We start from the raw sequence: 12,148 nt of genomic DNA on the forward strand, positions 1-12,148 counted from the left end.
GCATCCAGCGCCATATCAATACTAGAGGAAGTTTTTGCTGCGTGGGGCATTCCTCAAGTGGTGAAATCCGACAACGGGCCCCCATTCAACAGCCACGACTTTTCCGATTTTGCCCAACACCTCAAATTTAAACACCGGAAGATCACACCACTATGGGCGCAGGCGAACGGAATGATTGAACGCTTCATGTCCACGATCAAGAAAGCAATACAAGAGGCGGAACTCACTCGAAAGAGCATCCAGACAGCACTGAACAAGGTACTAAGAGCCTATCGAAACACACCCCACTCCACCACGGGCAAGTGTCCGGCCACCCTCATGCTAGGATGGCCCACGCGCACTAGACTACCAATGATAGGTGCCCCCGCGAGTAAACAATACCGCGACTCTGACCATGAAGATATTGCAGCCACAGACAGGCTGAAGAAAGAGAAAATGAAGGACTACGCGGATGAACGGCGACATGCCTCTCCCGCTGAGATCAGAGAAGGAGATTGGGTGTTAGCGCGACAAGAGCAACACCGAGAGACTGACTGCAGATATCACGAAACTCCACTGAAAGTGGTGCAACAGAAAGGGACTATGATCACTGCGGAAACTGACGGAAGACGAGTCACCAGGAATGTGACATACTTCAAAAAGTGCAGCCCGAATGTCAAGGAACTACTAACTGAACTGCGAGTTGAGAGAAGAGAACCAGAGACACCACCCCGCTGCAGTCAGGCACTGATGGAAATGACTGGCGAACATGAGCGAGGCAGTACTGATCATCAATCACGCCCCCAGCGGACGATTAAGAAATCGTCTCGCCTGATTGAAGAACTGTAAAGTTGAAAATACTTTCTTTTGTTTTTTCTATTTTGTTTGTTTACAAGGGGGGGAGATGTAATGATGTAAGGGGCACTAGGACCCTGCCGAGGGAGATCGAGGGCGGGGGAAAAGGGAGGAGCCGGGGACCAGGAACGGCAGTTAGCCGATGTCCGGGGTACTGCGTGGGTCGCAAATAAAGAAGCTCCATAACACACAGTGTGTCCGTGTTCCTTGTCCCTGCAGGACACTACAAGTCCCAACCTTTGCGACCACAAACTGTCTTTGCTCATCGGTTCAATACTGCTGTAAAGCCACCGACTTTGCAATGTTCAATAATCCAATTTTAAAAGAGATATTTTAGATATATTTATTGTGCATTATGATTTGTGTTTTTGAGGGTGTGGATTTCATTCTGGATCAAAGGATGAAGATTGTATATGCTAAGTCGATGAGCTCTTTCAATCAGAAACGTGCGAAGGTACTTTCCAGCTACAAAGCATATAAAGATTTCAGTGTTAATTGTTTCCTTTCAGGTCTATCACACATAATAAGAGCTATTGAAGCAAAGCAAGGGCAAGTACAATATAATTACCCGATGAAAGAGAATGATTTTGAGATTATAAACATGTTTACGTAGCTTGTGAGCTCATCCAGCCAGTGAATTGTGTGAATGTCTTTTCATGGAAACATTATAAATAGTGCCTATTCTCTTTGATATGCATCAACTGAGCTGGCAATGATGAAAAATCAGTCTTTCATTATTTGTTTCTTAAGGTGAATTGATCAAACATAACTGTAGATTAGCTTTTGTTTCTGCACTGACTGTGCAAAGAAGAATATAAAATATTTGACAGAGAAGGAACACAATAAAGACAAGATAATTGCATTATGTATGCAAATCAAACATTGTGCATAGTTTGCATCTCACATTTGGCAGACGGAAGTGAAACACATGGAGATGATATTCAAACAAAGGTTTCCAAATATAAAGCTTGAGGGCTGGAGGATTGCACTATTGAATGTCAATTCCCAGTATAGTGTGGTACAAGAATATTGAGGACTGTATATCTAAAGGTAAGTGCATGTAGGGAACTATAGATTTACTATTCCAAATTCCACATCTAGATAACTTGAAGATATCTGTACCACGTGGGTGTGGCGTTAGGCATGGAAAATCTAGATTTTCTTACCTGTCAGTATCTTTTTCCTTATTTTGTCTTTGATATTGTGCCCTACCGATATTCTGCACGATATTCAGGGTGCACACCGAACTCTAAAGTTAATTAGATAAAAGATGTTTGTTTAAAAACAAATAACGTCAAAATAGTTGAAAAAAGGCTAGCATAGGCGTTTAATTTGTGTCTTTTATCATGCTCGAATACAGGAGGACAATGAACAATTACCAAAGTATTGAAGACGTGTTAAGGTTGTCTTCAACGTCCTTGTAGCAGTCATTAAACAACATGCTTTTTAGGTCTCGCCTGACACAGCACATGCGCTGGTCTGGCGAGATATTTTGTGAGGGCTCCAAAAAGTGGTACCAGGCCAGCCTAGAGCTACAGTGCATGTGCGCGGGCGCGCGCGTCGCGCTTTACCGCGATTACTTTCACTTTCGCGGCCGCGCAGCCGCTTTGATGTTCTCCGTGAGGCTTCAATAGATTGCAGCAGTTAAAACAAGCATTGGCATAGCCAATAGGTCTCGCTTTTGGGACCTTATAAGTGTTTAATTATGCTACTGTTGCATGGCTAAACACTTATAAGGTCCCAAAGGCGAGACCTATTGGCTATGCCAATGCTTGTTCTTTATTTTATTTATACATTTTAAAACATTTATGGGGTTGCTCTGTGGTGCGCAATGTTCTACTTTCGAATGGAGTGTCCACAGTGTTCTGAAGAATGTTGGGTGTTGGGCAATTTAGAGTTGAGCTCTGCCTGGAACAGTCTGGGGCGATTTACAGCAGTTGTAAATCACAATAAAGTTGTTTTAACTTCAACTGATTTTGCCACTTAAGACACACTTTAACGTCCTGTAATAGGAAAGTTAGCATTGGACTCATTCTCTCTTCGTACCATCACCTCGTACTACCACACATTGCAAAGAAATTCTGTGAAGTGCAAAAAGTCTCTCATTACGCAGTTATCGACCATGAGCCTTTACAGTGGTGATAAGAAACGTGAGTGCCCCCCCATCAGTTGTACGACAGAACAATGCAGAGAAATACATCTCATGCCTTAACCACACATTTTTTACCCTGCACTTTTTTACTACGAGTATGCTTTTACAATGTATGCCATTACCATGCATTGTTTATATAAATAAAAACAATGTATTTGTGGGGGGAGACCCCTCACACCCCCCAACTTACCCGAAATGTGTGGTAAAGGCATGAGTTGTAAAAACATACATGTGGTTAAAAATGCGTGGTAAAGGCACAATGTGGTAAAAACCTCGTTGTAAAGGCTGTCCCCCTCTCTTCCCAAGCTTAAGACCCAATCAGAACCTCTCAGGCCAGGTGCCTGCCGCCCCTGCTCAGTGCCAGAGGAGGCTGCAGGAGCTATCATTATGCCACTTAGCCTTTAGGTAAGCACTGCCCCATTAAGAAGTCATGCATATCGTTTAGCAACTAGAAGCAGGGATAAAGTCAAGCAACGCTGTAAAATATAAAGAATGATACTCCTAGTAAAGTAATACTTCTAAAAAATAATCGAATCTGAACATTGGTGCAGTCATTTTCCTATTGAATCTGAATAAATATACCTCCGCATGCATTTGTTTGGGGTATCAGTTTTGGTAACCTTTTCCTAAAGGGAGATGGGGCTTTAAGCTAGATTGATAATTTCACTGAATCACACATTAGGAATATACATTTTTATGGGGGGTAGATTGGCTTTTTGAGGTATTTCAACAACATGTAGCACCCTGTTTACAGATATTCAATATTCATCTTAAAAGGAAAAATGCAAACTGGATTTTTTCAAGAATCCAGCATGTGATACTCAGATCAGCAGGGCTAATGCTATTATGTTGTTATAGTGTTTATCTTCACATATCCCTACATCATTACCCTTATAACTGTTATTTTCCAACTGTTTGTGTCATGGTTTTAGACTAGTACTGCCTGGGCGATGCCAGTCCATTCCCAAGTTTGTATTTCCAATGGACTAAATTGTGACAAAGATTTTCCTCAATTAAGAGGCTTCTGGAAGGGCATGTCTTACCCTCCTCCCCGAATGCCATGTTGTGTTGATGTGTGTGGGTGCCTACAAGGCCACTGGCAGATAACAATCTTCAGTGTGTATTCACTCAGGCTAGGCCTGATGCCAAAGGAAGCAAAGATTAAGGATTACATGTGAATGAATGTCCTTAATGTTTCCCCTTAGTAAGGAGCAATCCTCCATTTTAAACTCATATTTTTAAACTAAAAAGATGTTTACAATCAAACATAAATGAAAGGAGAAGCTGCTTTTCAGCTCAGGGAAGACCTACTCTACCTCAGACCTATGTGGAGCCTCCTGTAGTGCTCTCTGAACATGTAACTGTTGAAGCACGGCTGGCCTTTAATGTCTGGTCGGCACCATAGTTTGCTATGCACACCTTTGCATGTGTACCTGTCGTACCTCTTCCTACTTATATTCTGCTACTCTGTCTGACCAATACGTGTGTTGCATATCTAAAGTCATATTTCTTTCATAGAAGAGTCCATAAGCTGATTTGCTGATTGCTGTTGGCCAACAAACATAACACCAAACAAATTCTCTTGGTTCTAATTTTTAAAAGTAGGTCCTGATATTGTTGTGATTTTAGGTTGTTATCCATGCACTCCTCTCTTCCTGCTCATGTCTTCCCCACTACTCTTCACTTTCTCATCAGTTACTAATTGTGGTGCCTGATAATGAATCAACCATTTACCTTTAACTTACCCGACCTGTCCACATTTTTACTGCGATATGAATAGTGTTGATGCTGCATTACAGCTAAAGTACAATGTAGATGTATTATTTAATTATCGTTGTTGTATAGCATTAACGTTGTTTACTTCAGCGTGCTGGAGAACAATGTTCAGATAGTTGAGGAGACAGGGGAGGGTGTAGTCCAATTAGAAGGGTGGAACCAGCATTCAATGTTCTTTGACTGAAAATGTTGATGTGTGATGAGTTCACCAAGAAGAGAGCAAGTCTGAATAGTGTTATCTTCATAAATGTAAGGTTGGATTCCAATCTCAATGAATGGGTGAAAGGTTTCTAAGATCATGGCCAAGGGATCTGCCTTTTTGCTTTGTTTTCTTGAATGATCCTTGATTGATCTACTGAACAGACACTCATTGGAGGTTTATGATTAGGGTGTAGTGTGGGGCCCACTACTATAAGTATTATAGATCTTTGAAACCTTATACCTTGCAGATTGTGGAGAATATGACACATTTTAACCTGTCTTCTCTTGGAAGATAGTCAAGATCTTTCAGAATGGGATTTATACTGTTTAGGCACATGCTGACCACTTAGTTCTGTAGTATTTGTAGTTTGAAAATTTTAATTCTTTGGACCAATCTTGCTGACTTAATTTAGTGATCAATTTATAGAGTTCAAGGATTTTCCAAAGTATAGAGAGCCTGAAATTTATATATTTGACCATCATGTTGATGCGGACTGAGAATGAAAGTTCAGAATTAAAGTTTTTCCTGGTTCTTTAGTTTTTAAGCCATTGAAGGAGGGGGTTCTAGAACCTGGTGCAAGCCAAAAGGGAGAGAGGGACTTAGTTTCTCCTATTACACAAAATTAAGGGTTGTCTCAGTTTATGCAGTGCAAAGCTCACCGTTACCCAACAATACGTCATATCATCAAGGAGAGGCGATAAAATTATCGCCGCATTAGCGCCCGTTTTCAGGCGAAAAGTGGCGATAATTTTATCACCTTATCAGCAAAGACACGCTATCGCGTGTTTTGCCGACTTAGCGCCCGTTACATCAACGCCCATCTTTGCATCGCTAATGAGATGCAAAGTGGGCGTAACTCACAGAAATTACCAGGAAAATGTCGCTAAGCGACAACACTCCTATTATCAATCTGCACGCTAACCTGTGCAGCGATGATAAAAGGAGCGCTAACCGCGCTTATCGCAGGTTTCTTTACGCCTGCTTTACTTTGACTAAACCATATTAGCCTATGGGTGGTGGATCATAGGGCTGAGACCTCCCAGCCCTATCAAGAAGGTATCGCCTGTCGCTGTGCGTTTATCGCTGTATTTCCAGCAATAATCGCACCTTTTTGCAACTATCGCTGGTTTATATATCGCATCTGAGATAAGCGTTGCTGATAGCATGCTATCTCGGCGATATAAACCAGCGATAGCTGGCGATACATATCCTCACGCTAAGCGCGCTTAGCGATAATTATCACCGGCTGTTGCTGATATGCCCCAATGTAAGTGGTGTAAGCACAAGGTACTATAGGTTCCGCTTTCTGATTGGTTTATAGGCATTAGTGAATTTGCATGCCACCCACATACATTTGGAAGTTCGTCTGGTATTGATTGAGTAGCTGAGTCACAGCCAAACTTAGCTCTAAATCAAAGGCAAGAGAGATGTGATCATTGGGGAACTCCACAAGGTAGCAGGTGCATTGACTTCTTGACTTGACCCAATCCTGATGTTTTGCCCTTGGTTAGACAGAACTACTATAAAGAACAGAGGATTCAACCCAATTTATGCAATTAATTGTTTGAAAGTGTATTGGCAACAATTCATCAATCTGAATCCCAATAAATTAAACATTTATAGCCTGATTCACAAAGGTAAACGTACACTTTTGAGTAAGTTTACAATTTGTTTGCTATTCACAAAGAGTTAATAGTACATTTATGACAGAGGAGACTAGACAGTCGGGCACAGAACTCTGCACATGAAAATATAGGAAAGGCCTATCCATGTTTAAAGTGTTAAAGCACATGTCCTGGGGCTGATCAGTAGTTTCCCAGTGCCAAATATGGCACATACTCTAGTGTCCTCAAAGGAAACAATCAGAGGGTATCACTCAAAGGGGTAAATTGCCTAGAAGCAATATTACAGACTCACTGATAGTGTCCTTATATTTATGATTACGGTGTCTTTGGCAGGGTTTGTTGAAAAAACACCCAAAAAGACATACATCCTGGTTCAATGCTCAGAACTGATCATTATACTGAGCCTTATATTCTGTGCTTTGATGTGGTAGCTTTAAACCGGTTGCAAAATTGTTTAAAAACAAAGTCTGGCTGGTTACAAGGGGTATGATTGGTTTAGACTACTGTCAGAAATGTATGCACTAATTTTGATTATTTCATAGCAAAAATGGCTATATTTGTCGACATAGTTTGCAAACAGTTCACTGTACAATATGCAGTACATTTCTTTCAGATCAAACTATCAAACAAATTTAACTCTAACCTAGACGCTATCCCTAAACCTAATCCTAACCTGAATTTACTGCACATAAGGTCAAACCTAGTGGCCAGTACCATGTGAAGAGGGTACATAATGAGCTTGAGTGCAGCTGCAGAAAGGCATTTTCTATGTTGCTTTGGCTTTATTTGGCACAGAGATTAACAAGGTGTTTAGTGACCGTGTGCCCTCTAATACTCCTAGACTTTCACAAGCCCCAGCTTATTGATGAAGGGGTTTTGCTCCACTTTTTTTGCTGATCTTGTTTTCGTTGTCCTTAGGTCTCTGTGCACTTTACCACTGCTGAGCAGTGCTAAAGTGGCTGTGCTCACACACCTAAACATGGTTTAATAGGCTAGCACCTTACTGGCATAATTAATTTACTTATAAGTCCCTTGTAGAGTTGTGGTATACCATATATCCATGGCCTGTACGTTAAATGCTACTAGTGGGCCTGCAGCACTTAGTGTGCCACCCACTGAAGTAGCACCATAAAGCATGTACCAGGCCTACCATTGCAACCTGAATGCCACTTCAACTTGGCAATAGAACTCCCTTGTCAAGCCTTAAAATCCCCTTTTATTGCATATAAGTCACCCCTAAGCTAGGCCCGAGGTAGCCCATTGGGTGGGCTGCATTATAATTAAAAGGTTGGGCATGTAGTTTTAAGTTTGGTGAAAACTTGTTTTTCACTACTGTGAGGCCCACCATCTCATGGGATAACATTGATTTGTATAATTCCTAGTTGGAGAAACAATCTCCTGCATATAGTCCACCTTCTTATCATGGGTCTTGCTGGCAATCTAAGCTTGTGTAATAAGGCCGTGTGGTCATATTTATTTAGATGAAATATAGCTTCTGCCCCCATTCACTTGGTGTAGGATACAATGAAGGCTTGGTTAAGGGGGGTTCTTAAGAGTTCCTCAGTGACCTGTATTAGGGAAGAAAGGAGGCAGGCATAATTGATTGAAGAGGGAAATAGCTACAGAAGAAACTGAACTGAAATCATCTCATGTCCAGGGAGAGAGTAGAAAGAGTTTGGAAGATAAGGTAGTGGATTTGCAATTGAAGTTTAGATTGAAACTGAAGGAGAAACTGAATCAGCAGTGGGAGGCGAGTGAGTTAAGGGGATATGAACAAGGAGAGAGCTGTGAGAAGTTACTGGCATAGAAGACCAGGCTGGATGGAACTCGAAACTCTATAAGGAAAATTTGGATGAGCAAGGTAGGTTGGTGGAGGACTGGAGGATAGAACTGGCATTCCATAACTTCTTTCAGGACTTATATTCTGAAAAATCTTGAGGTGGATGAGGAGGATCTATGTAAATGGCTATTAGATAAGCAGTTGTCAAGACTTATCTCTGAGCAACAGCAATTTCTGAGCAGGGAAATAACGGGGAATTACATTTTGACAGCAGTTAAAAAACTAAAAAGTGGGAAAGCAGCCGGACCAGATAGAATTTCAAATGAGCTTTACATTCTGTTGCCAGAGGTAGTAATCCTGGTCTAGCTTGAATTATTTAATGCTGTGCTATCGAAGGGCTCCTCCATACTAGATTCTTGGAATGAGGCAGTCATTTCACTTATCTTAAAACCAGGTAAGAATCCCATGCAATGTCAGTCGTACAGGCTGATGTTACTGTTCAAATTTGGTTATAAAATCTTTGCATGTATCCTGGCATCTCAATTGTGCAAGATAGTGGGGCCTATATTTAGTGAAGGTTAGAAGTGTTTCTTACCATGGAGGCAGATGGGATATCTTACACATATCCTACTAGGCTCAGTAGATCTGGCTACAACTCAGGGAGTCCCCCTGTCAGTTGTAATTCTCGATGTGGCCAAAGCCTTCAAGCGTCTCAACTGGAACTATCTTATAGGCACACTGAAGGGGTTTGGAGTTGGGGATGAATTTCAGAACGTGTTGAGTAAGATCTATAGTGGTCCACATGACCAGATATTAGTTAATGGTAGCCCTACCTCTATGGTCAAAATAGGTAGAGGGACTAGACAGGGTTGTCCCCTGTCCTCTATCCATTTCGATTTATATATTGAACCACTGGCACAAAGTCTGAGAATAAACGGGGGCGCTAGGTGGCGCACAAGCAAGATGGCCGCACTGGAGTGAGGCTCTTGCCACTCGGCGCATTTATCCTACAAATTATCCTGCCCAGATGAAAATTACGGCGAAAGGAGTGTGGCACTGCGGTGATTAAAGGTCCGAGAACCGATGCTGTGAAAGCGGCGCCTCTACCGCACTGTGCTGCGCGGTTGCCGGCAGATCCTGTCCACACCGGTGAGAGGCCTCGCATTGCCCTGAGCTGCCTAGGGGCGAGACGCACTACGCAAGCGCTGTAGTGAGAATGAGGCGATTTGGCCTGACTTGCAGCATTACTGTCACCGGTGCCTGGGGATGAGCGGTGAGTGCGAGCTCTTCTCCCATAAGGCGACCTAGTTACTGCAATCGCCTGCTCTGCAGAAGAGACTAAAAGAAGCGGCAAAATAGATCTTCTCACCGCGTATTCAGCCCTGCATAGGATCCGGAGGCAGGACGCGCCATGTCTCTTCGACTGCCCGGATGGCGGACTGGCCACAAAAACGGGTGGAGACAATCTCCTGCTGAATGCAACACAGATAAGTCCCATACCCAGACAAACAAGACACAACAGACATGACTGCTGGCATACAATAGATTTTCACGACCACTCTAACTATATTGTGGGCTGTAATACTGTGGTCACTGTCCATAAGCCCCTATAACAGGTTTCTGCTGCAGAGCTGCGGAGAAGCGTCGAAACCTTGTTCTCTGCAATTCACCCATATAACACTTCAGGTCTCCCTTCTATGGCTCGGCGCGAATGTGAGGCTGTACACAATATATAAACATCATCTTTTGAAAAGAAACACCCTCCTTCAAGCAAAAGTCATTGTCGCAGTACCTGGTGGTAGGTGTGAGTTGCAACTTCGTCGCAATATCTGGCAGTGAAGTTTCCGTACCGCTCCGTCGGCTGTCAGATCACGGTGCTGCTTCCCATATATATCTGAGTAAAGAGACCCCCTCACTTGGCTGATAATTATTACATGTGGTGCCGAACTGCTGCAGCTCTCGTGGTGGCCAGGTGTGTGGTTGCAGCTGAATGACTGGGGTGACCTCGGAAGAAGAAATAGCACACAAGTTATAGAAAACCCGCCAACAACTGTCGCCCTCATTGCTCGTGAAAATACTACGGCACCGGTTCCTCTTTGCTCCCTGGGTGGAAGACTCTGGGGACTTGAATCCACCATCATGCGTGTAACGCGCTACTGAAACGTACAAATCATGGGGAAGCCTGACACAAAGCAAACAAGGCTAACATTTGACGCCAAAAAAAGCACCCGATTACACCAGGAAGAATTTGAGGGAAACACTGGAAGCTTAGCTCAACAGTCCACCATTTCTTCAGATGAAGACATGAAAGCTATACTGCTGGAGGTCAGACAGGGGTTCACTACGATAGCGGACAAAATTGACGCCATGACTACGCGCATGGATGCTATAGTCCACAAATTGGATTGCCGCGACGAACGCATCAAGGAGACAGAACGCCATATCTCAGACGCCTCATATCCAAACAAATGTGACACAAATGGACAAATTGCTCAAAATTATTGCCTCAAAAAATGAAGATATCGAAGCGAGAAGCAGGCGAAATAATATACGCGTCCTTGGCATCCCGGAAAGTACAAATACTGCCAAAATGGAAGACTATGTGGAGAAACTGTTATTGGCTACGATCGGAGCTGAAGCCCTCTCTTCCCATTTCATTTTTGAATGGGCACACCGCTCGTTAGGTCGCAATCCTCCACCAGGAAGCACGCCCATACCCATCATCGCGAGGCTCCTGAATTATAGGGACTGAGATGTTGGCCTGAAGGTCGCACGGGAAAAGCGGCAGCTCAGTTTTGAGGGTAACTCATTCACCATATATCCTGATGTCATTGCGACTGTGCAGGAAGACCGACGCAAGTTTCTCCCTGTCAAACAAAAGCTGCGACAAGCCCAAATCGACTACGCGTTACTATATGCAGCTCGCCTGAGAATCACGCACCAAGGCGAGCAGACGTTCTACTCTAAACCACAGCAGGTTGAAGAATTCTTGAAACGCCGCAAATGTCAGACCATAACATCCACCGACCTAGATGCCTCATCCAGATCAGCCTCACCGATTACAGAGTGACACATCAGACATAGCGGAAGAAATACGACCCACTAATGAAAATTGAGGAGGCCCCCCTGCACGGGACGTAGAGGGACCCCCTCTGGGCTCAATCAGGAGCTCTCCGGCCAGAGTGCAGTGCCGAGAGGGCCCCCTGGAGCTTGGGGCCCCCCGTACCGTGGGGGCCTGTGTTATGCCCCTGATACGATCCCTGAGAGGCCTGTGACACAGAGATAATATGCTGCCTCATGACTATTGAACTATGTGCCTGCTGCGGCAGACCAGATGAATTATATTCTGGGTAAATAAGACAACTTCAGCCGAGTATCCTCACCCTCTTAGAGGTCGATGTCACCATCCTGCTGACTCTTTGAGGGTGAGGTGGGTACGTGCATGACCCTAGGAGTTTCCCCCTGAGTGCGTTCACCTGTTGAATCAAACTACACTGTTATGTGCTGCTTGTTTACGGGTTATTTGGGAGTAGGGGTGGGGGGTGGGGTGGAGATGTCTGGCATGATTGGGATGCTTCAGTAAGAGGGGGGAGGTAGGGGTTTTGTTTTAATGTTCATTGCCTAATGTATGTTACAGCGAGACAGACAGAAATATGGATGCTATACTGTTTACTTCGCACTTGGTACAGGACTACACTGTTATCTTCTGCACACTAATAGAGACAATGGCTGACTTGACAGCTCACCAGAACTTACAAATAATCACTTGGAATATCCGG

This window comes from Triturus cristatus, chromosome 6 (assembly GCF_964204655.1).
Source record: "Triturus cristatus chromosome 6, aTriCri1.1, whole genome shotgun sequence".
Lineage (NCBI taxonomy): Eukaryota > Metazoa > Chordata > Amphibia > Caudata > Salamandridae > Triturus > Triturus cristatus.